A 24,395-nucleotide genomic window follows, 5' to 3' on the forward strand; every position below is an offset into this window, starting at 1 on the left:
GCTGTGCTCATGACGGAACCGTTCCGTCATGAGCCCATAGGCTCAATAGAACGTTCAGCACAGCGCAGGAATCTGCGCCGCGCTGAAGGTGTTAAATACCCAAGCCATACCATCCTGGGGGTGGGTTTCGGACCAATATCCTATACTAGGAAGTCCTACAGGACCGAACGGGCAAAATGCCCGTTCCTATGGACCTGACTGTCCAGGCAGTAGTGATTGGTAAATGTGTGCAAAGATTCCCACGTTGCTGCCCGGAAGATGTCAAGGACTGGGACACCCTGAGCCAAGGGCGTTGTTGCAGCCTTTTCCCTGTTGAAATTGACCCTTAATCCCTCAGGGGGCTGCTTCTTAGCCAGGGTATAGCAGATATAAATGCAGTGAACGACCCAGTGAGAGGTGGTCTTTTTTTACACTGCCCTTCCCTACTAAGCTCCCACGTATCCCATAAAGATTTGATCATCCACCCGAAACTCTTTTGTGTGGTCAAAGTAGAATGACATCGCTCTTTTTGGGTCCAAACAGTGGAGATGCTCCTTTTCCTTAGAGGGATGCGGGGATCAAAGAAGGTGGGCAGTGTGATGGATTGACCCAGGTGAAAAGGGGTCACCACTTTTTGCAAAAATTAAGCCCAGGTGCTAAGCAACACTTTGTTAAGTACCACTTTGTCTGGGAAAGTCATCATGTAGAGAGGCATGCAAGATAACGCCTGTAACTCACTCCCCCTCTGGGCAGATGTAAACGCCACTAAATAGGCTGTCTTGATGGTAAGGAGTCGGAGGGGACAGTTGTGTAAAGAATTGAAGAGAGCACAGATGAGATAAGTGAGGACCAAATTAAGGTCCCACTGTGGCATGACAAAGGGCGTGGGTGGGAACAAGTGAGCCAGCCCTTTTAGAAACCTATGTACAATTGGTGACCTAAAGAGAGAGGGCTGGTCTGGCAGCCGCAAAAAAGCAGACAGATCAGAAAGATAACCCTTGAGAGTTCCCAAAGCAGAGCCCGGTCGGGCAAGGTTTAGAATGAATAAATTAACAGTGGAAATAAAAGCAGAAAAGGGTCAATAGACCTTTCTGTACAGAATAGTACAAATTTCTGCCAATAGCAGGAGTATACCGTCTTAGTGGAGGGCCGCCTGGCCGGCAAAATAACATTGCTTACTTCGGGAGGAAGGTCAAAAGCCATCAGCTGCCGCCACTCAATCTTGGAGGCACAGAGTTGACATGTTCAGTGGAGAACCCTCCCCTGCTGCTGCGACAGAAGATCCTCCCGAAGGGGAAACCTGATTGGAGGATCGATGCTCATCCTCAGAAGCTCTGAACACCATACTCTCCTCGCCCAGTCCGAAGCCACAAGGATGACTTGAGCCCGGTCTCTCCTGATCTTTTTCAGAACCCTGGGCAGGAGTGGTATGAGGGGAAAGGCGTACAGGAGGCCTGAGCTCCACTCATGACGAAAAGTGTCGCCGAGCGATAGCCGCCTTGGAAACTCCAGCACGCAGTATTGCTGACACTGCGTGTTCTCTTAAGAGGTGAAAAAATCTAACCAAGGTTCTCCACACTACTGAAAGAGACCTTTCACCTCCTCCGACTGGAGACTCCATTCGTGATCGGCTCGGCATCGACAGCTGGGTTTGTCCGCCCTAGTGTTTAGAAAACCTGGCAGGTGTTAAACCACCAGGGTTATGCCCTGCTGTTCTAGCCATGTCCAGAGATGAAGGACCTCTCGATAAAGGGTCCACGACCCCACCCGCCCTGCTTATTGCAGTACCACATTGCAGTGGTGGTGTCCGCAAAAACCTGCACTAACTTCCCCTTGACAAAGGAGAGGCTTGCTTTCAATGTGAATCAAATCACTCGAAGCTCCATCAAATTTATGTGGAGCCCTGACTCCGCCATGTCCCCTGATCTCCACCTCTCCCATATGGCCACCCCATCCCAGAATTGACGCATCTGTCACAACCATGAGATCTGGTTGGAGAAAGGAGAGGGGTCTGCCGTTGACCCAATCGCAGTTCGTCAACCACCACTGCAGATCATTTGCAGTTATTTACCAGATGTGGACCACGGCGGGGAGATTTCCTCGATGCTGTGCCCACTGAAACTTCAAGTCACACTGCAGAGCCCGCATACGCCACCTGGCATGTTTTACCAACAGAATGCAGGAAGCCATGAGGCCCATCAGCCTCAGAGTCAGTCTCCCCGAAATTCAGGATAGAGGCTGAAACATCGGAATCATAAACTGCATATCCTGGACTCGCTGCTCAGGAGGATAGGCCCAGAATGGCACTGTGTCCAGAGCAGCACAGATGAAAGGGAGTGCCTGAGAAGGAGTCAGGTGTGACTTCGGCATGTTTATAGAGAACCCCAGTGAATGCAGGAGGTTCGCCATAGTCTGAAAGTGGGAGATGACAGCCTGGGGCAAGGACGTCTTCAAGTGAATCCATCATATCAAGACCACACCTTATTGTGAATTTTGCTTCATCTCTCCCATCCTTAACTGCTTGACAGTGCACAGCCCGGGCCTCCCCCAGGACTTGTGGCAGCACTTGTGCAACTGTCTCCCAAAGGGAGTGGGAGAAACGGTCCAGTAAGCATGCGGTATTCACCGACCGCAATGCCAGGCTGCAAGAAGAGAATATTTTCCTACCAAATTAATCCAGCCTCTTGGATTCCCTATCCGGAGGGGTGGAAGAGAATGAGCCCTGGGATGTGGGGCCTGCACTACCAAACTTTCTGGGAAGGGTGTTGGCTAAGGAAAATGGGTAGCCCGGAGCTGGGCGATAGTGGTGTGCAATTGTCCAATTTATAGGAGCCCCTGTGCTAGGCCTTGACAACACACTTAGAAGGACATCAGATTGTGCTTCGTTAAAGGGCAAACAGGGTTCAGAGGTGGATGCCCCAAAGTAAGCACTTTGTTCAGATTAGTCCTGACCTGCATAGAAGGTAGCTCTAGTCCAAGGCCCTTTTAACCACCATGATACCCCCTCCTCCGTAGCCACAGTGTGCGGAGAGAGCAGTGTTTAGTCCACTGGCTTCCTCAGGTTCCCCATACCAGTCCAACTGCTCTGCAGTGTCATCCTGGTGTTCCAAAGCGTCTATAGACCCCTCCCATTCCTCTCCTGGGCCTAACACATCTTCAAAGTATTCAGGCAACAACATAGAACCCCTGGGTTCAATCGGCGCCAGAATCGGCTTCGAGTGACATAATTCTGACTCTGTGTCATAAGGGATAATAATGGGTCCGGTGCCGCCGTTGGGACTGACTTCTGGTACGACGCCGGAGGAGGTTGTGATGGTACGACCTGCATTGACCCGGATACGGGATCGGACACTGAGGCCCCACTGGCGCCGTGGATGGAGCTGACAGCGTCAAATCCAATGGGGCCCCTTCCGACCCCACGGGGCCTGAGGGCTCAACAGAGGGGTTGACTCACTCAACTATGAGGTGCATGGTCTCGTAAAACTCATTAATTTGAGCAAGGGTCGCCCCGGCTCTCAGAAAGGAAGGGAGGCACAAACTCAACCATGGCACCAGGCTCCACAGAACCATGCCTAGAGTGTCCGTGCTCCTTACCTCTTTCGTCGACGGACAACAGTCGAGGTAGGGATGAAGTCCACTTGGACTTCTTCTTCTTCTACCTCTTCTTTGAGTGTCCCGAGGACCTTGAATGGGACAAAGAGGACTTTGGGCTCCAGGAGCTGCCCCGCAACCTCCCTTTCTATGATTGCGACTGGGACCTCTGCGGAGTCTTGCTGGATGGTGGTGACTGCCGGGCCACAAGGAGCTTCATACCCCGCTCCCGCAAGGCCTTCGGAGCCATAGCCCAACAGTCCAAACATGACCTTAAGTTGTGTTCGCGCTCGAGACACCAGAGACAGATAAGTTGGGGTCCGTAACAGACATCATGCAGTGGCAGGCACCCCACGGCTTGAACCCTGTCTTCATCAAAGACATCCTTGCACAAAAAACTGAAAAATTCTGAATTTGACAAAAAGTCGAGAAAAGGCCTGTTTACAGAGGAGTAGTTCTTCCCGGATTGGCGCTTAACTGGTGCGGAAAGAAAATAACTAACGTCTGCACGCCTGGGTGGCACCTATTTAGGTACAGCAATGTCATAACCGACGCTAACGATGTCACATGGAGCCGAATGGAGCCCCCATGGTGCGCGCAAGGGGTACAGCTCAGCAAAAGTTTCGGATCCAGCCTGACGCCTGGGAAATTCAAAGGTAAGTAATCTGCAGCTAGAAGTCTCTTTCAGGTATGTTTGATATAATTGGAATGGTAATGATAAACACTCTTCACTAGTAAAGTTGGATTTAACATTACTATTTTAGAAATTGTCATTTAAATAAATGAGCATTTCTCTTTTCTTACTGCTTTGTGTGTAGCCTGTTTCCAATAGCCGTCGGGGCGGGGGTGGGGGGAGGGGTGAGAGCTACACTTTGTGCACATACAGGAAAGTTAGTGGGTGTGAGCACTCATCTTTATTCTGATAGCCCTTTCTGGGCAGGAAGGGAGGGAGGAGCTGACATCTGCAAATTACTAAGTGGTATCCAGTCCTCACACAAGGGTCTGATTACCCGCTACTGATAGTCTGGAGCCAGGGCTTGGAAGAAAGGGCTTCTGGGCACCTCAAAGACCCTTCTTTAAAGACACCCTCACTTCAAAGGCACAACGGGGTATAAGTACTGGGTCTCTGACCCCACCAAGACAGTATACTACTGGACCTATGAAGAACTCTGCCAGGAAGAAGAACTGCCACTCTGCTGGACTGTTGCTCTGGAAGAATTGCTTTTCTGCTTTGATGTGCTGCTGCTTGCTACCCTCTTCCCTGCTGAGTAAAGGACTGTACCCTTCACACTTGAAACCAGAATGAGTCCAAGGGCTTGCTGGCTTGCCCCCTGTTCTGATATCTCAGGGCCATGAAATATGTCCTACATCCCTGCAACAGCACCTGGACTCTGTCATATGTGAGTTCTACCTTGACAAGTGCCTTGGTCCTTGTAAGGGACCTTTTGTGCTGACGCAGCAGAATTCACGCATCAACGACTTTGCACTGATCGGAACCAGTGCATCTCCTTTGACGCCGTCGAATTTACTGTTTGTAGCGTCGTACTATCAATAACGACGCTATACAATTATGCTTTTAAATAAGCTCTTTATTCTGCTTCTTCTCAATTCACCGTCCCTACTCTAACTGCCCCTTTCCTGTCGCCGCTCCTCCTCTTCCTGTGTCCCCCTAACGCCACCCACCAACAACTAGACTGCACACATTCTTACATCTCCCCCTTTGTTAATAAAAGTGAAAAAACAAAAGTCTGACTTGGTTATAGTTCTTCAATCAGCCGCACAGGTCGTTGAATATCTCGTCTGGGTCGTAGGACCACACCTCCCTCCTCAGATTCAGCTTCTGCCTGAGTCTCAAGTCTGTGTACTGCAGCTGCACTGCCAGATCTCTCTGTGCCTGGTCGTTCAGTCATTTTGTTGAGGGCATCCTTGACAGTCGGGGTGCACCGTTGAAAGTGTGAAACATTCCTTGTAATTCTCCTGTTCTCCGACTCAGCTGTTATCATAGTACCCTTCTGTTGAGTGATCATTAGAGGTTCAGCTCTGAACATGCAATCTGTCTTGACCAAAACACAGTCCCCTTCATGCAGAGATGGAGATCTGGCTCTCCTCCGAGTGTCAGCGTAGGACTTCATTTTGTTCTTGCGCTCACGGTCAGCCACCACTAGCTCCTTATGTGCTCTTGTAGGCGACACCGGTCGCAGGGCCCCTTCCCACATAGGTATGCGTGTTCTGATCGGTCGTCCTAACATGAGAGTGGCAGGACATTTCCTGGTAGTGGCATGAGGTGTCGTTCGATATGCTCTCAGGACTTCATTGAGAGCCACTTGTAAGTCCTTCTTGTCAATGGTGGCCTGCTGGAATGTCTTCTTTAACGTTGCCATAAACGGTTCCACCATTCCGTTGGCCTGAGGCCATAGGGGAGTGATCTTGCGATGCCTAAAATTGAGGTGCTTCGCAAATTCTCCAAACTCGTGCCCATTAAAGGGGGGCCGTTATCCGTCTTGAGTTCTTTAGGAACACCCCATGCAGCAAACACTTCATCCAACACAGCAATGGTGCACTGGTGGATGATACAAACTGTGCTATCGGAAATCTGGAGTACTCGTCCATTATCACTAGGACGTATTTGCCCGACTGAAGGGGTCCATAAAAGTCCATGGCGAGCTCTTGCCATACACTGCTGGGTAGCTTTGACATCTGTAGTGGTGCTGGAGGATCTCCTTGATTGACCAGTTGGCACTGGGGGCAATCTTTTAGCGTGAGCTCCACCATCTGGTCCAGTAGTGGGAACCATACTCGCTCTCTGAGCGCTCTTTTTGTAGCGACCACTCCATGGTGGGCTTCATGGGCCAGATTGATGACACCCTGGCGTGAGGTTCTGTAATTCACGAGCCTGATTCTATTTTATTTTGTGTTGCCTTCACGTAGGCCTGAAAATGCAGCCTACGAATAAAGTGAGCTGGCCTTTTGAGTTCATGTACATATTAACTTGGTTTCTTTGGACTCTGAAAGAACTGCAGAGAAACTGACCTCTTCACCTGAAACTGGCTTCGCAAAGCCAATTTCTCTTGGTTTGATCCTTGTCTAAGATTGCCACTTAATGTTCAGGACCTCGTTAACCTTAAGTTTCCTTACATGCTTTATCTTGTTCAGCATCTATTACATTACATGGATTGTGCTTTTTAATTATGGGTTTGTCCAGCTAGCTGAAATTGAATTTGGGACATTCCTAATAATTAACTCCTGGGTTGGGCCATTGTGGAATTTGGTCTAATAATGTCCTGCATTGGTTAGATTTTGGTGCAGTGGGTGTACATTTATAATGGGAATTTTTAGGATAAAAAGAGATACTTTATTTTAACAATTTGAACAGTCTCCTAGGAATATACATTGTGATGTATTGTTGGGATTCTGTTACTAGCTGTTACTAGCTGCAGCTAATAAAATTGGTCTCTGACGCCACCCAGAAGTATCCCGTGTCTTTGTATATTGAGACAGGGGGACCCCTAAGATTTTAGGCGTGTCCCTGGTCCCACTGGGTTCTGACCCGGTTCTTCAGGCGGAGTTGCATAGGAATGACGATCCGTTGATCCCTCAGTAGGAGCCCCTATGAGGTGGCAGATAGTTCTTCACTCACATGCCTGAAAGCCTGCATCTCTTGGTGGACGTGTGGATCGCACCCTTCCTCCTCACTATCATGGCGCCATCGATTGGTCCGCAATCGGAGCATCACCTTTTGAAGGATGTCATCTTGAGCTGTGGCTTCACATATTGCCTCCAAGGGACCGCCGGTGGTCTGGCTTGGTCCACTACGAAGTGTATGTAGTCTTCTGCCACAGATGGACGTGACCCCTGTGATGCTTGAGGGTGTCTCGACATGTAATCAGCCGGATTCGCTGATTTTCCTGGTTTGTGCACTATTGTATACGTGTACTCTTGTAGACGCAAACCCCAGTGCTCAATTCGAGGTGGCATTTTGGCTCTGGGGTTTCCGAAAATGGTAACTAGTGATTGATGGTCGGTCACTAGCGTGAAGTGCTTGCCATATATGTGAAAGTGCTTGCACGCCCACACAAATGCAAGGCTTTCAATTTCAGGTTGGGAATAGGCCTTCTCAGTGTCCGATAAGCTTCTGCTGGCATAGGCCACGATGTGCCTCTGGTCTGTCTCATTGTCAAATTGAGCCAATAGTGCACCCAGTCCCACTGGGCTAGCGTCAACGGTGGTCTCAGTATTTCCCTTGGGGCTGAAGTATGCCAGGTTGTCCGCTGACTCAACGGCACGTTTTATTTCCTGGAACGCCTGCTCACATTGGGGAGTCCAGATGAATGGCTGCCCTTGTTTGGTAAGGACCCGTAACGGGTGACTGATGGTGGCATAGTCCTTTATGTATCTGGCACAATAGCTTGCCATGCCCAGAAAAGATCGAATGTCACTCTCGTCTTGTGGACTTTTGGTATCATTTAGGGCTATCACCTTCTCAGGGTCAGGCTTCATCCCGGCTCCAGAAAACACATGTCCAAAGAATTTGAGAGTAGACTGATGGAACTCACACTTGTCTTTGTTGAGAGTGAGGTTGGCCTCCAACAGAGCATGACACACCAGGTCTAGCACTTTGGCGTGTTCCTGGACATTCGAACCATACACTAGAATGTCGTCGCTATAGTTTAGTGTGTTTGGTATGTGATGTATGGTTTGGCGGATGGCTTCTTGAAAAATCTCTGCAGCAGCTGAAATTCCAAAACTAAGTCGTTTGTAGCGGAACAGCCCTAGATGAGTGGCAAATGTTGTTATATAGTGCGACTTCTCATATAGTTCCAACTGATGGTATCCTTTATTTAAATCTAATTTGGAGAAGACTCTTGCGCCATTTAGGGATGAAATCATGTCACTTAAATGGGGTCCTGGATGACGTTCCCTTTCGATGGCCGTGTTGGGAAGCCTCATATCCACACACAGGCGCACCTTTTCGGGTGTGCCCTTCTTTGGCACGATGACTACTGGTGACACCCACGGTGTTGGCCCTTCTGTCTTCTCGATAATGTCCGTTCGTAATAGCTCCTGAATTTCGTCTTCCACAGCTTGTTGAAGGTGGAAGGGTACTCGCCTGTGATGTTGTGCGACGGGACGTATTCGTTCATTGATATGCAACCGGATCTGGCACTTGTTCATCTTTCCGAGTCCGGGGAATAGTTTAGGGAACTTGTGTATGATGTCCGGATCGTCACTTACTCTGTACAGAATTTCGACCAGCCGAAGACGCTCCGCGGTGGGCAGACTGAGGAGACAGTCAGCTTCCGGACCTTCAATTACATGTATATATGCCGGCACAGAGGTGGTTTTGTGCTTGAGTGTAGTTGCAAATCTTCCCAGGCAAGGGAGAGGTTTCTTCGACATCCACGTGAACACTCTGACATAGGCTGGGCTCAAGGTGGGTGGCGGTTTCATTTTGTTGTACTCAGTCACAGGGATATAGTACAGTGATGCCCCACTGTCCAGTACAAACTTGGTTGCATGGGTTCCCACACTTATGTCCAGTCTGGGGTATTTTTTTAGTTGGTCTGGATCAGCCACCATGCAGACATACTCATCAGTGTATACTGATTCCCGAGATGCTGACCTGGATCCTCTGGACGGGGACCTTCTTTCCCATTGGGACCTGCGAGACTCTCTGCTGGAGTGTGAGGAAACAGAGGATGACTCCGGTCGGTCCTGGACTGCCCTCACATGATGCCGCCTTGTGTCAGGGCGAGACGATCTCGTTGTCTCTTTCATCTTTTCTTTGCGATATTCTCCACACATAGCCTCAAAGTGGTTTTCTCGTCCACATTTTCGACACTGCTGACCAAGTGCTGGACACACATCAGTGTGTGGAAAGTCATATCCGCACCGATAACACTTTCGTGGGCGATCTCGTTTCTTGTCTTCGCGGCCAGACTCATGGCGTCTGCGCCCTTTGTAATGTTGGCGGGACGATGGCCTGGATGTCCGGTGTCGATCTTGAGAGTGTCTGCGAGTGTCCTTAGCTTGTACACGATATGCTTGTTCCCGTCCCTCACCACGCCCCGTCTCCATTCTTCTAGCATGTTCATCTGCTTGATCATGTATCCGGGTCATCTCTTCAATCTCACTTTTCCGTAGTAGCCGCCTTCTGAGAGTTTCTGATTGGCAAGCTTCAATTATTCGCAATCTTATGGCATCTTCCAAGGAAAACGTATCAAACTCGCAGTATCGAGACAGTCGTCGTAGTCTCATTATAAACGTACTCATCAATTCCTCCTTTTCTTGACTGGCTTGGTGAAACATGTACCTTTCATAATCCACATTTCTTTTATGCAAAAATCTTTTATTTAAAGCATCTCGCACCTTGACATATGATCCTGTTTCGGCAGGCGGCAATTCCTTGATTAACTTACTGACTTCTTTCCCAACCAGATTGCGTAATGCAATTAACTTTTCTTCTTCATCCGTGACTTTTGATCCTTTCATATAGTCCTCAAAATCCTCAAACCACTCCTGCCATCTGGGCCGCATGCCCCCTCCAGCTATTAGGGGCAGTGGCTCTGGAGGACGCAGATATGAGACACCAGTTGTGATTGGCGCGGTTGCCGCCTCGTCCGCCGCGTCCCTTTGTGGTGACGTCGCCATCTCTGATTTATGTCTTGGTCTCTTTGCCTTTGCTCGTGCTTGTATTTCACTCTAGCGTTTGCTTGTGCTTGTTTTCTTATTTTGTCTCTTGTGTTTGCCTGTGCTTATTTTCTATTTCCTTTGCATTTGCTTGTGCTTGTTTCTTTGGTGGTTGCCTTTGCTTGTGCTTGTTGTTTGCTTTTCTTTTGCAGTTGCTTGTGCTTGTTTTCTTTTGTCGTTGCCTTTGCATGTGCTTGTTTTCTTCTATAGTTGCCTTTGCTTGTGCTTGTTGTCTGATTTTCTCTTGCAGTTGCTTGTGCTTTCTACTCGGTTGCTTGCTGCCTGACTTCAAGATGGCCGCCTTATGCTTTTAATAGGGACTGGGACCACTGCCTGACTTCAAAATGGCCGCCGTTGTGGAAATCTCGTTTCCCACGAGATTTCGGGCTCTTTCACTCCTTCGGGCTCACTCTTCAACCGGCACTCACCGGCAATCGGCTCCTCAGCAAGCAATACCTCCACACGCTCCGTGGCCTTCAAAGCGGCAGGTAAGATCGGGGTGGGCTCCCGATCTTCGTTTCTTCGGCCACCCTTTGCGACCTCATGCATCCGGGGTGGGCACCCGGTCCCAGCGCTCGACTGCGCGGTCTCGATGGGTGATTTCAGCGCTCAACAGCGCTTCACTAATTGCGCTTCTCCCGCCTGAGCTCCACGCGACCGGCTAATCGCGGAGCGGCGGGCGCTTACCGCTGGCCGTGCACTCTCGGCGGCGGTCTCTCACACAACACACGGGTTGCGACGGTGACTTCCACGGCATGCTGTCTGGGACGGTTCGCTCGTCGTCAGGGAGCTCTTTATTCTGCTTCTTCTCAATTCACCGTCCCTACTCTAACTGCCCCTTTCCTGTCGCCGCTCCTCCTCTTCCTGTGTCCCCCTAACTCCACCCACCAACAACTAGACTGCACACATTCTTACACTGTTCGACTGCATCACTTCGACGGACTGTGTGGCTTGATTATGACAGACTGTGAGGCTCAACGGAAACGCATTGCCTTTATCGCAAAGGGGTTTGTCGACAAATTCTCAATTACTGCTCAGATCCGAACCAACGGATCGACTTTCATTCCTACTTCCTTCATGTTAAGCCCTTCGTTACTGGCCCGTTTCCGCCGCTGTGCGGTAAACAAACGAACAGGGCGGGGCTGTGACGAACCCCAGCCGTCATCCGCACACGAGCACCGCGGAGCGTGACGGCTGGGGTTCGTCACCAGCATGCAAGGGGTTAAAATGAAGCTTGGAACTTCCTGGCTGAAATAAAGCTTAACACTTAGCAACGTAACTTGTACAAACCTGTGTGACTGCATTCGATCTAACCATATTGAGTTGGGCTTGTTCTTTTCCTATGATGGAAAATACACTAAAACTGTGAACGCTGCACAGAACACAAAGGTGAATTCTCGCACATGCCCTGCAGGAAGACAGCCCAACACTGCTTTCCAATGAACAAAGGTCCACATGATTTGTAAAACGTATGCTAACATGTTCTTGCGTGGCTTTCATATAAACACAAAATCCCATCAATAAGCTTTATTCATGTTATGAACTGCAAAGGGCAAAAGACTCGAGGCACTGTGCAGGTAATAAAGTTTTTTTTCTACTTCAGCTTCTTCTTCATTCTGCTAACCAGTTTGCCATCTGCAAAGTAACTTTAGCTTACACTGTGCATATTAATCCCTTAGGATTCTTTTCGCCTGTTACCAGGCAGAGCAGGAAGTAGCACAGATCAGAATATAATTATAGATTTATAAGCTCAGTTCTTTCTTAGTATCTGTAGCCTTTGCATGTGCTTGTTTTCTTCTATAGTTGCCTTTGCTTGTGCTTGTTGTCTGATTTTCTCTTGCAGTTGCTTGTGCTTTCTACTCGGTTGCTTGCTGCCTGACTTCAAGATGGCCGCCCTATGCTTTTAATAGGGACTGGGACCACTGCCTGACTTCAAAATGGCCGCCGTTGTCGAAATCTCGTTTCCCACGAGATTTCGGGCTCTTTCACTCCTTCGGGCTCACTCTTCAACCAGCACTCACCGGCAGTCGGCTCCTCAGCAAGCAATACCTCCACACGCTCCGTGGCCTTCAAAGCGGCAGGTAAGATCGGGGTGGGCTCCCGATCTTTGTTTCTTCGGCCACCCTTTGCGACCTCACACATCCGGGGTGGGCACCCGGTCCCAGCGCTCGACTGCGCAGTCTCGACGGGTGATTTCAGCGCTCAACAGCGCTTCACTAATTGCGCTTCTCCTGCCTGGGCTCCACGCGACTGGCTGATCGCGGAGCGGCGGGCGCTTACCGCTGGCCGTGCACTCTCGGCGGCGGTCTCTCACACAACACACGTGTTGCGACGGCGACTTCCACGGCATGCTGTCTGGGACGGTTCGCTCGTCGTCAGGGTTCAAGGGGTGGCAGACTGCACCATCCCACCCTCGTCGCCAGCTGTAGTGTCGTACTATCAATAACGACGCTATACAACTATACTTTTAAACAAGCTCTTTATTCTGCTTCTTCTCAATTCACCGTCCCTACTCTAACTGCCCCTTTCCTGTCGCCGCTCCTCCTCTTCCTGTGTCCCCCTAACTCCACCCACCAACAACTAGACTGCACACATTCTTACACTGTTCGACTGCATCACTTCGACGGACTGTGTGGCTTGATTATGACAGACTGTGAGGCTCAACGGAAACGCATTGCCTTTATCGCAAAGGGGTTTGTCGCTGTGCGGTAAACAAACGAACAGGGCGGGGCTGTGACGAACCCCAGCCGTCATCCGCACACGAGCACCGCGGAGCGTGACGGCTGGGGTTCGTCACCAGCATGCAAGGGGTTAAAATGAAGCTTGGAACTTCCTGGCTGAAATAAAGCTTAACACTTAGCAACATAACTTGTACAAACCTGTGTGACTGCATTCGATCTAACCATATTGAGTTGGGCTTGTTCTTTTCCTATGATGGAAAATACACTAAAACTGTGAACGCTGCACAGAACACAAAGGTGAATTCTCGCACATGCCCTGCAGGAAGACAGCCCAACACTGCTTTCCAATGAACAAAGGTCCACATGATTTGTAAAACGTATGCTAACATGTTCTTGCGTGGCTTTCATATAAACACAAAATCCCATCAATAAGCTTTATTCATGTTATGAACTGCAAAGGGCAAAAGACTCAAGGCACTGTGCAGGTAATAACGTTTTCTTTCTACTTCAGCTGCTTCTTCATTCTGCTAACCAGTTTGCCATCTGCAAAGTAACTTTAGCTTACACTGTGCATATTAATCCCTTAGGAGTATTTTCGCCTGTTACCAGGCAGAGCAGGAAGTAGCACAGATCAGAAAATAATTATAGATTTATAAGCTCAGTTCTTTCTTAGTATCTGTAGACAAACAGGACAGTGTGAGACTGACTTGCAATAAAACATACAAATGGAAATAATATTTCCATCCATGCACATACTTGACATTGGGCAGACTTGACTAATTAAAGGAGGAAATTTAATACTGAGAAATCAGATAGGCAGACCGATAAAATAATGAATATTCACTTAACAGGGTACAAGGACAGGGTGCAAAGAAGGGAGTCGGAAGCAAGAAAGAAGGAAGGAGTAAATGACAATACAAATAAGGGAAGAAAGAAAGAAAATAAAAGAAGTTGTCTTAATAAGCACTGGAAAAAACACAATCCCAGTACTTTATACGAAAGAACCAAAATAGAAAATATTGATAACCACTGACTGTGACTTGTACACTTGTTAAAAACTTTGGAAGACACTTAACCCCCCCCACCCGCAGAATCCGCCCCAAATAGAACGTGAAAGTCAGAAAGTCTATATATACTGATACTTTAGTTTTCTCAAGGACATTTTATGTGTCCTCTTTCCACCACCACATCTGACATTTGTGTGTTTTTCATTTAAGGTTTTTTGCCATTCCATCCTCTCTGACAGCCATTTTATCCCAGTGCTTTAGAGGCACAAGGAACACATCCCTTCCCCAATCTCTCATTTTCACTGTGCGTTTTGCTAGTAGAAATGCTAATTTGGGTTTATCCAGACAAACTACACCACTTTTAGAACAGAAAATAAATAGCCAGAAAACAAACAGTTTAAAAACATTATGGACAATATTTTTACTGATGATGATATTCTGGTGAACATTGCACATCATTCTTAATACTACGCATACATAACAATAGTATACACTTCTTAACCTCTAATGCCATGCTAAGGGGCTGCTATGCCTAGTCTGCCTGACTTTTTTGTTTGCTCAAATACTGTTTATTGAGTTTTGCATCAAGAAGGGGAAAACAGCAGAACAATTAGGGTGTCGTTACAAAGAGAAAAATCGTTCAATAAGCAGACACATTTCTGCTACAGCGCGTGCATGCAACATTGACATATCTATTTGAAAGGCGAGGGCGCATAGGAGAAACCTAGGAGCCCTTAACCTAGGGGGTTGAAAACATGAGTATTCTAGACGAGATAGGTAGTGGACAAGGGGTGTCCAGAGTAACTGGAATTTTTTGTCAGTGTAGGTGAGCTTAAGCATCATCTGCTCCAGTGCAATAGTGTGCCAAAGCTGTGTGAGCCAGGAGGGTGTGGGGGTGCCAGCAGGGAGATCAGGATCGTGCCATAATCTGCTTAGCTGCACTTGCCATGTGCTGCACCAGGTACCAGTCTGCGTGGGTCATCGCAGTCAGGGATGTAGGGTGGACACCTAGGATAACTGCGTGATAGTTGTCTGATATTGGATATCCCAGAGTGCACTTGATGTGACTCAAGCTCTCTTTCCAGAAGGTCTTCAGTGGAGGGCACGCCCACCATATGTAATGGAAGTCACCTCGCGGGGCCCTGCAGTGCCAGCAGGAGGCAGACATTGTAGGATGCATGGCATGTCGACAGATGGGGGCTGTAACAACATTGAAACATGACCTTGTAGGATGCCTCCTGTTAAAGAATGCATCTGTGTATTCGTGGGTTGTCTTGCCAAAGCTGCGCCCAATATTTCTAGGTGATAACGAGTGTGTCATCCAGGGAACATTTCCATTGATATGGGTGGCGGGGAGAAGACATGATTGTTGCAGGACTGCATACATTTTAGATACCAATCCCCGGGAACCTGTATAGTTGCGAACAAGTTGTTCCAAGAGCGTGAGGGGGCGGGTAGCAGCCTCTGCATTCGGGGATGGAGAGCCCAGTGTTGAAGCTGGAAATACTGGTGACGAGCAGTTTCAGAGAGATAGAAGTCCTGCTTGCATTGCTTAAACGGCTTGATGGCCGGGCCTTGCAAGAGCTCTTGCAAGGCCCTATGTTCGCCTGCCACCCACTCTGGGTTGAACTCCTGGAGGACAGCGGGAGAGAAGTCGGGGTTGCGTGCTATAGGGGTGTGTGGCAACGAGAATGTGGTCAGCCGCGACTTGTAGCCAGTTTGTCCCAGATCTCCAACACCTTGCGTGTCGGGGTATCAGCATAGGCAATTCATGGTGGAAGTGTTTGTGTACCCAGGTAAGGTCCCACAGTGGCCTGCAAGTCACTGCTCTACCCATGTGTACCCAGCTGCCCCCTCAGGATAGCCAGTTAGTGCTTGGCTCAAAGCGCGGGATGTTGTTTGTCGGTGGGCTCAAGGGCGACAATGTTTGTTGTGAGCTTGTCTTCAAGGATGCATGCCTCTCCAGTCCTGGCTATGAAGAATAAATTCAGCATCCCGCATATGTTGGCTTTGAAGCCATCCCATAGAACGTGAGGAGAGGTTTCAGGCAGTGTGTTGAGCTGGAAATTTGTCCTGCACTGCTGCTCTGTCAACTGGGTCTCATAAGAGTTGGGGGAAAGACACCAGCGCAGGGGCGCGCGAGGTCAGGCCGTGCAGGTGGGTCCATGTGAGCGCGATGTGGGTGTGGTCAGAGATGGAGATGTTGGATATATGTGCTGAAACAAAAAAAAAGATACAAAAGCAGGCAGTAAGGAGGAAGAGACAAGTAGGTGGTCGATGCCAGAGGGGGAACGATGCACATGCGACTAAAAAGAAACCAGGCGTCAACCAAGCCTCCATCCCAGATGTCTTTATTGAGTGATATGAACAATTCTCCAGTACCCTGGGCATGGAGGGGGTGCTTCTATCTAGCAGAGGGTCACAAACAAGGTTAAAATCCCCCCCATGACTAAGTCACCGCTCACTGTGCCAAGTTGGTCCGAAAGGGTGTGACGTATGAAAGTGTCTTGAGCTTGATTGGCACGTAGAGATTAAGGAGGGTCAGGGTGTCTCTTCCCCTCTCTACTGTAAGAGTGATAAACCTTCCATCAGGATCCCTGGTGAGTCTAGGAACCTTCGTGTAGGCATCTTGTGTGCTTAAGATGGCGACTCCCAGAGTTTTGGTGATGGTGTATGCCCAGTGTTGGTGCGGGTATTTGGGATGGACCATGCGATGACAGTCCGCATAGATGAGGTGGGTCTCCTTTAAAAATAAAATGCCTGGGTCTTGTTGTAGGAGGTGTCACCACACCCATCATCACTTGTTAGTGGAGTTTAGCCTGCACACATTAAGAGAGAGTATCTTGAGATCAGGTGTGGTGGCCATGGGCGGGGACCAAGAGACAGACATGCGGAGAGTAGCAAGGCGACCAGAGGTTGAAGAAGGAAGGTCCCCTTATTGTGCCCAAGGGAGGGCGTGAGTAAGGCTATGGGAAGGTGACCTATAGGGAACTGAAAACACATGCCGGAGCATGGAGTGGGGCAAAAGGGTATCAGTTGCAGAATGTGCCCCCTCCAACTGCATTTTCTAGAGGTGCGCGATGAAGTCCGCTTTCGACATCTCCCCGGCTTGAGTGGGCCTAGTGTGGCAAGAGTGACCCCACCGGTGGACTGTAGCCATTTGGATCACCAGGAATCCAAGTGTGTGGAGGAGGAGGAGTGCGGCCTCCGTCCTTGGGGTCCCCCGGGGGGCCAAAGAGGGAGAGAGCAGACCACGTGTTGCTTGTCGTTCCAGGTGAAGTGCAGTCCATAGGGTGGGCCCATTGGTATTTGACATTTTGAGAGCGCACATGCTCAGTTATGGGCTTGAAGTCCCAACTCTTTTTCAAGGTTAGGGGGAGAGGTCTTGGAAGCTTTGTATGGCATGGCCCTGGAAGACCAGGTCCACTTTGCCTCTTGCTTCCCTAAGCACTGCATCTTTGTCCTGGAAGAAGTGGGCCCTGGTGAGAATGTCCAGGGGGTCCCTGTGGGCGCCCCGGGGTGGCACCAACCTCATGCACTCTATCCAGGACCAGGGGGGCCTCCCCTGAACCCCCATGACTGGCCGTTGAGAGGTCGCTGGTGAAAGTCATGATGTCCTCCCCACGAGGGACGCTCCTGATTCAGAGGTTGCTGTGCCGTCCTCGATTCTCCAAGTCCTCCTGCTTGGCATGGAGTTCAATGTGTTGCTCCTCCAGAGCGTTCACCCTGCTCTATAGGGCCTCCTAGTCCTCATCCATAGAGTCAACAGTACGGTTGAGGTCATCCACCCTGTCTCCCACCGCCAAAACGTCCCTGCGTAGCTCAGCGAGGCAGCTTTTGAAGTCTGACTTCTTGGAGCCTATCTCCTGGCGTATGTCAGAAATGCATTTGTACTTGTAATCCTGTGTTATAGGAAGGGAGGTGCCGCCGCAAGGGGCTGCAGGGTTAGGTCTTTCTTGGTGCCCCTGTCCGTTGTGGCTGATTTGACCCAAGGGAGGCCACCGAGCTATCTTGGGCATCCTTATCTCTGGGCATGACAGGCAGATCCGCTGCACAGGGGCCGCCTGCGAGGCATAGAAGGGGCAGCGGCAAGTGGCAGTCAGATGCAGGGCAGGCGTAGGTACAAAAAGGGGCAAAACTGTGCTGGGAGGTGAAGCAGTGTGTTCCCACCCCTTTCTGTTTGAAAAGGTTCCCTTGAGCTATTGAGCTGACGAGCTTGTGGAGATGCACCCATGCACCAGTGAGAGGTACTGAGACCTGAAAGGATTGTGGCAGTTTGCTCAGCAACCCTAGATTACATTCTTTTTTATCTCTACTGATGAAGGATGATATCCAGAAACATGTGTCTAGAGATTTACAGCACTAACCTGCACCAACCTTGGTGAAATACTCCAGTAAATATTCAAGTAAGCACGTACCATGAACTGCATTTACCATAATGCTAAGGGTGAAACTGTGCTGGTAGGTGAAGCAGTGTGCTCACACCCCTTTCTGTTTGAAAAGGTTCCCTTGAGTAATTGAGCTGACGAGCGTGTGGAGATGCACCTGTGCACCTGGGAGAGGTACTGAGACCTGAAAGGACTGTGGCACCTTGCTCAGCAACCCCAGATTAAATTATTTTTTTTATCTCTACTGATGATGGATGATATCCAGAAACACTTGTCTAGAGATTTGCAGCACTAACCTGCACCAACTCTGGTGGAATACTGCATTTACCATAATGCTAAGGGGCGAACTGTGCTCGGAGGTGAAGCAGTGTGCTCCCACCCCTTTCTGTATGTATAAGAAGGGTGAGGAGGTCGAGCACTCAACGAGGGCAGTTGGTGGTGGTGGGCTCTGGGGCAGGTTGCGGCAAGTAGCAAAGCAATTCATCGCAGAGGAGGCCGACGCTGACCACACTTGACGACTGAGCAAGTCCAGCCAGAGGTCGAGGGTCATGGTGGAGCGCAACCAAGGCCCATCGCAGGCACGGGAACAAGGTCAAGTAGATGAAGATATGCGGACCCTCGTAATAAGCACTATTCTTTTGGAACTGCCAGCATGGTGAAGCATGTCAAAACACAACATCCCTGCAATTATGCTAGAGCTGCAGGCAACAGGCTCGAGAAGACCCTCCACTAGCTGTACCCAGCACATCTGCAGGACCATCAAGTCCTCATCCGGACATCCGTCCAGATTTTGCTGATTTAATTATTTTATGCAAATTTTGCTAGGAGACTCTTTGTTATGGAGAACAATCCATAGATTTAATTTGTAGGTGCAAACAAGAGCACCGTTGCTCTCACCCTTTATTTTTTTGTTTATTTGTTCCAGACTATTTTGTTTGTGCAGTTCCCTTTTTTCCTTTTAAAAAAACAACAACAACAAAAATTGTTCAGAAAATCCCCAAAAAATACAAAACAACAAAAAAGACAACAAAAAAGTTCTTTTAAGAACTAACTTCACTGGTCAAAAAAGAGCTATATTCGTATGATAGTCTTTAAAGGTTTTTTGAATGAATGTGTAGTGCATAATTGAATGAAAGATTACATTGGTAGTATATGGTGAATGTGAAAGTGCAGAACTATAAGGAGGTGCTACAGCATAACTATAAGGTGTTTACTTGCAGTGTTCTGTAGTACTTCAGAAGCACATGAATGTAACATATGTACATAAATATGTTACAAGCCCATGCTTCCCTCTGCACTGCTGGTGAAACTGCCTGTGTGAATTTGTAAGAGTTTGTGTTTTAACGCAGTGAATGGATTAGTACATACTGATGAATGGGTCATTACAACAGTGCAACAGCAGTGACAGAGTGCTTGGTGAATGTGTAAGGATACAGACTGGGGAATTGAAGGTGTGAAAGACTGCTAGTAGTACATATGGGTTTGAAGCAGGCCATCTGCAAAGACCTGGCTCACTGCATTAGGACTTGAGTACTGACTGAATAATTACAGTTCTGTAAGGAGAGTGCCTGACTGAATTTATAAGTGCTTGAGTTTTGGCACAGTGAATGGATTAGTACATACTGCTGAATGGGTCACTACAACAGTGCAACAGCAGTGACAGAGTGTTTGGTAGAAGTGTAAGGATACAGACTGGGGAATTAAAGATGTGAAACACAAGTGTGCAGGTGGATACAAGACTGAATGCATAATACATAGAGGTTTGAGGCAGTCCATGTCCTAAGGCCTACTTCGCTGCATCAGAACTTGGGTATTGACTGAATGATTACAGTTCTGCAAGGAGAGTGTCTGAGTGAATCTATAAGTGCTCGAGTTTTAGCGCAGAGAATGGATTAGCACATACTGCTGAATGGGTCCCTACAATAGTGCAACAGCAGTGACAGAGTGTTTGGTGGAAGTGTAAGGATACAGAGTGGAGAATTGAAGATGTGAAAGACATGTGTGCATGTGGATAGAAGACTGCATGCTTACAGCATACGGGTTTGAAGCAGTCCTTGTCCTAAGGCCTACTTTGCTACATGAGTACTTGGGTACTGAGTGAATGATTACAGTACTGTAAGGAGAGTGTCTGAGTGAATCTATACGTGTTTGAGTTTTAGCACACTGAATGATCAGTACATACCGCTGAATGGGTCACTACAACAGTGCAAGAGTGTTTGCTGGAAGTGTAAGGATACAGACTGGGGAATTGAAGATGTGAAAGACAAGTGTGCAGGTGGATAGAAACTGCATGCATAGTGTATAGGAGTTTTAAGCAGTCCATGTCCTAAGGCATACATTGCTGCATGAGTACTTGGGTACCAACAAAATTATTACAGTTCTGCAAGGACAGTGCCTGGCTAAATTTATAAGTGCTTGAGTTTTAGCGCAGTGAACGGATAAGCATATACTACTGAATGGGTCACTACAATAGTGCAACAGCAGTGACAGACTGAATGATTAGTACATACCGCTGAATGGGTCACTACAACAGTGCAAGAGCAATGACAGAGTATTTGGTGAAACTGTAAGGATGCAGACTGGGGAATTGAAGATGTGAAAGACAAGTGTGCAGGTAGATAGAAGACTGCATGCATAGTGTATAGGGGTTTTAAGCAGTCCATGTCCTAAGGCCTACTTTGCTGCATGAGTACTTGGGTACTGACTGAATGATTACAGTTCTGCAAGGAGAGTGCCTAACTGAATTAATAAGTTCTTAAGTTTTAACGCATTGAATGGATTAGCACATACTGCTGAATGGGTCATTACAACAGTGCAACAGCAATGACAGAGTGTTTGGTGGAAGTGTAAGGATACAGACTGGGGAATTGAAGATGTGAAAGACAAGTGTACAGGTAGATAGAAAACTTCATGCATAGTGCATAGGGGTTTGAATCAGGCCATGTCCTAAGGCCTAATTCGCTGCATGAGTACTTGGACACTGACTGAATGATTAGACTACTGTAAGGAGAGTGTCTAAGTGAATATATAAGTGCTTGAGTTTTAGTACAGTTAATAGATTAGTACATACCACTGAATGGGTCACTACAACAATGCAAGGGCAATGACAGAGAATTTGGTGGAACTGTAAGGATACAGACTGGGGCATTGAAGATGTGAAAGACAAGTGTGTAGGTGGATAGAAGACTGCATGATAGTGCATAGGGGTTTGAAGCAGTCCAAGTTCTAAGGACTACTTCGTTGTATGAGTACTTGGGTACTGACTGAATGATTACAGTTCTGCAGCAGAGTGCCTAACTGAATTAATAAGGGCTTCAGTTTTAACGCATTGAATGGATTAGCACATACTGCTGAATGGGTCATTACAACAGTGCAACAGCAATGACAGAATATTTGGTGGAACTGTAAGGATACAGACTGGGGAATTGAAGATGTGAAAGACAAGTGTGCAGGTAGATAGAAAACTTCATGCATAGTGCATAGGGGTTTGAATCCGGCCATGTCCTAAGGCCTAATTCGCTGCATGAGTACTTGGACACTGACTGAATGATTAGACTACTGTAAGGAGAGTGTCTAAGTGAATATATAAGTCCTTGAGTTTTAGTACAGTAAATAGATTAGTACATACCGCTGAATGGGTCACTACAACAGTGCAAGGGCAATGACAGAGTATTTGGTGGAACAGTAAGGATACAGACTGGGGAATTGAAGATGTGAAAGACAAGTGTGTAGGTGGATAGAGGACTGCATGATAGTGCATAGGGGTTTGAAGCAGTCCATGTTCTAAGGCCTTCTTCGTTGTATGAGTACTTGGGTACTGACTGAATGATTACAGTTCTGCAAGGAGAGTGCCTAACTAAATTTATAAGTGCTTCAGTTTTAACGCAGTGAATGGATTAGTACATACTGTTGAATGGGTCACTACAACAGTACTACAACAGTGAGAGAGTATTTGGTGAAACTGTAAAGATATAGAGTGGAGAATTGAAGATGTGAAAGACACGTGTTCACGTGGACAGAAGACTGCATGCATACACCATACAGGTTTGAAGCAGTCCTTGTCCTAAGGCCTACTTCGCTACATGAATACTTGGGTACTAAGTGAATGATTACAGTTCTGCAAGCCGAGTGCCTAAATGCATTTATAAGTGCTTCAGTTTTAATGCAGTGAATGGATTAGCACATACTGCTGAATGGGTCACTACCACAGTGCAACAGCAATGACAGAATATTTGGTGGAACTATAAGGATACAGACTGGGGAATTGAAGATGTGAAAGACAAGTGTGCAGGTAGATAGAAGACTGCATGCATAGTGAATAGTGGTTTGAAGCAGTCGTTGTCCTAAGGCCTACTTCGCTTCATTAAATAGATTAGTGCAGTAAATAGTGCAGTAAATAGATTAGTACATACCGCTGAATGGGTCACTACAACTGTGCAAGGGCAATGACAGAGTATTTGGTGTAACTGTAAGGATAAAGACTGGGGAATTGAAGATGTGAAAGACAAGTATGAAGGTGGATAGAAGACTACATGCAAGGTGTACAGGAATTTGAAGCAGTCCATGTTCTAAGGCCTAATTCGCTCTATGAGTACTTGGGTACTAACTGAATGATTACAGTTCTGCAAGGACAGTGCCTGACTTAATTTATAAGTGCTTGAGTATTAGCGCAGTGAATGGATTAGCACATACTGCTGAATGGGTCACTACAATAGCGCAACAGCAGTGACAGAGTGTTTGGTGGAAGTGTAAGGATACAGACTGGGGAATTGAAGATGTGAAACACAAGTGTACAGGTGGATAGCAGACTGCATGCATAGTGCATAGGGGTTTGAAGCAGGCCATTCCCTAAGGCCTACTTCGCTGCATGAGTACTTGGGTACTGACTGAATGATTACAGTTCTGCAAGGAGAGTGCCTGACTGAATTTATAAGTGCTTCAGATTTACCACAGTAAATGGATTAGTACATACTGCTAAATGGGTCACCACAACAGTGCAAAAGTGATGCAATAGAACGACAAAGAGGAGCAAGGGGCTTGTAAATCTGCCCCAGAGTGTTTGCAGCAGTGTATGTATACTGACTGGGAATTGAAGATTTTAAACACAAGTCTGATTCTACACAAGCAACACTATTAATTTCTGTGGAAGGGCTGAAATGACTGCACACATTCCAGAAATGTAAATACTGCATTTTAGTGTACAACCATAACTCATTTGACAAATACAAAAGCAATAACTGGTTTATAATTCTATCAAAACTTAAAAAATGATAAATTTTTAGCAGTTATGTGTCTACAAACACAAAACGTATAAAAATGCTTCTCTCAGAATGATTCCTAAATGCACAGACTCACAGTGTGATTCTTGACAAAAAATGTTAAAAGTTGCATTTTACAAAAACACATTTACTAGTCTAGAAACGGTAAGCTGACTAAACACATTCTATATATATGACTGCTGCATTTTACTATACAATCCTGACTCATTTTGCAAATACATAAGCAATTTGCTACATTATTGGCACCAACATTACATCAAAAAAGTGACACAATAGAACAACAAAGAGGCGCAAGGGGCTTGTAAATCCTCACCAGAGTGTATGCAGCAGTGTGTAAATATACTGACTGGGGAATTGTAGATTTGAAACACAAGTCTGATTCTAGACAAGCAACACTATTAATTACTCTTGAAGGGCTAATATGACTGCACACATTCCAGAAATATAAATACTGCATTTTAGTGTACAACCATGACTCATTTTGCAAATACAAAACAAATAACTGGTTTCCAATTCTATAAAAACTTAAAAAAAGGATAGGTTTTAAGCAGTTATGTGTCTGCAAACACAAAATGTACAAACATACTTCTCTCAGAATGATTCCTAAATGCACACAGACTCACAGTGTGATTCTAGACAAAAAATATTAGACTTTGCATTTTACCAAAACACATTTACTAGTATAGAAACAGTAAAGTGACTGCACACATTCCATGTATATAACTAGTACATTGCAGTGCACAACCCTGACTCATTTTGTAAATACATAAGCAATTTGCTGCA

The sequence above is a fragment of the Lissotriton helveticus genome, chromosome 7 (genome assembly GCF_964261635.1).
Source record: "Lissotriton helveticus chromosome 7, aLisHel1.1, whole genome shotgun sequence".
Lineage (NCBI taxonomy): Eukaryota > Metazoa > Chordata > Amphibia > Caudata > Salamandridae > Lissotriton > Lissotriton helveticus.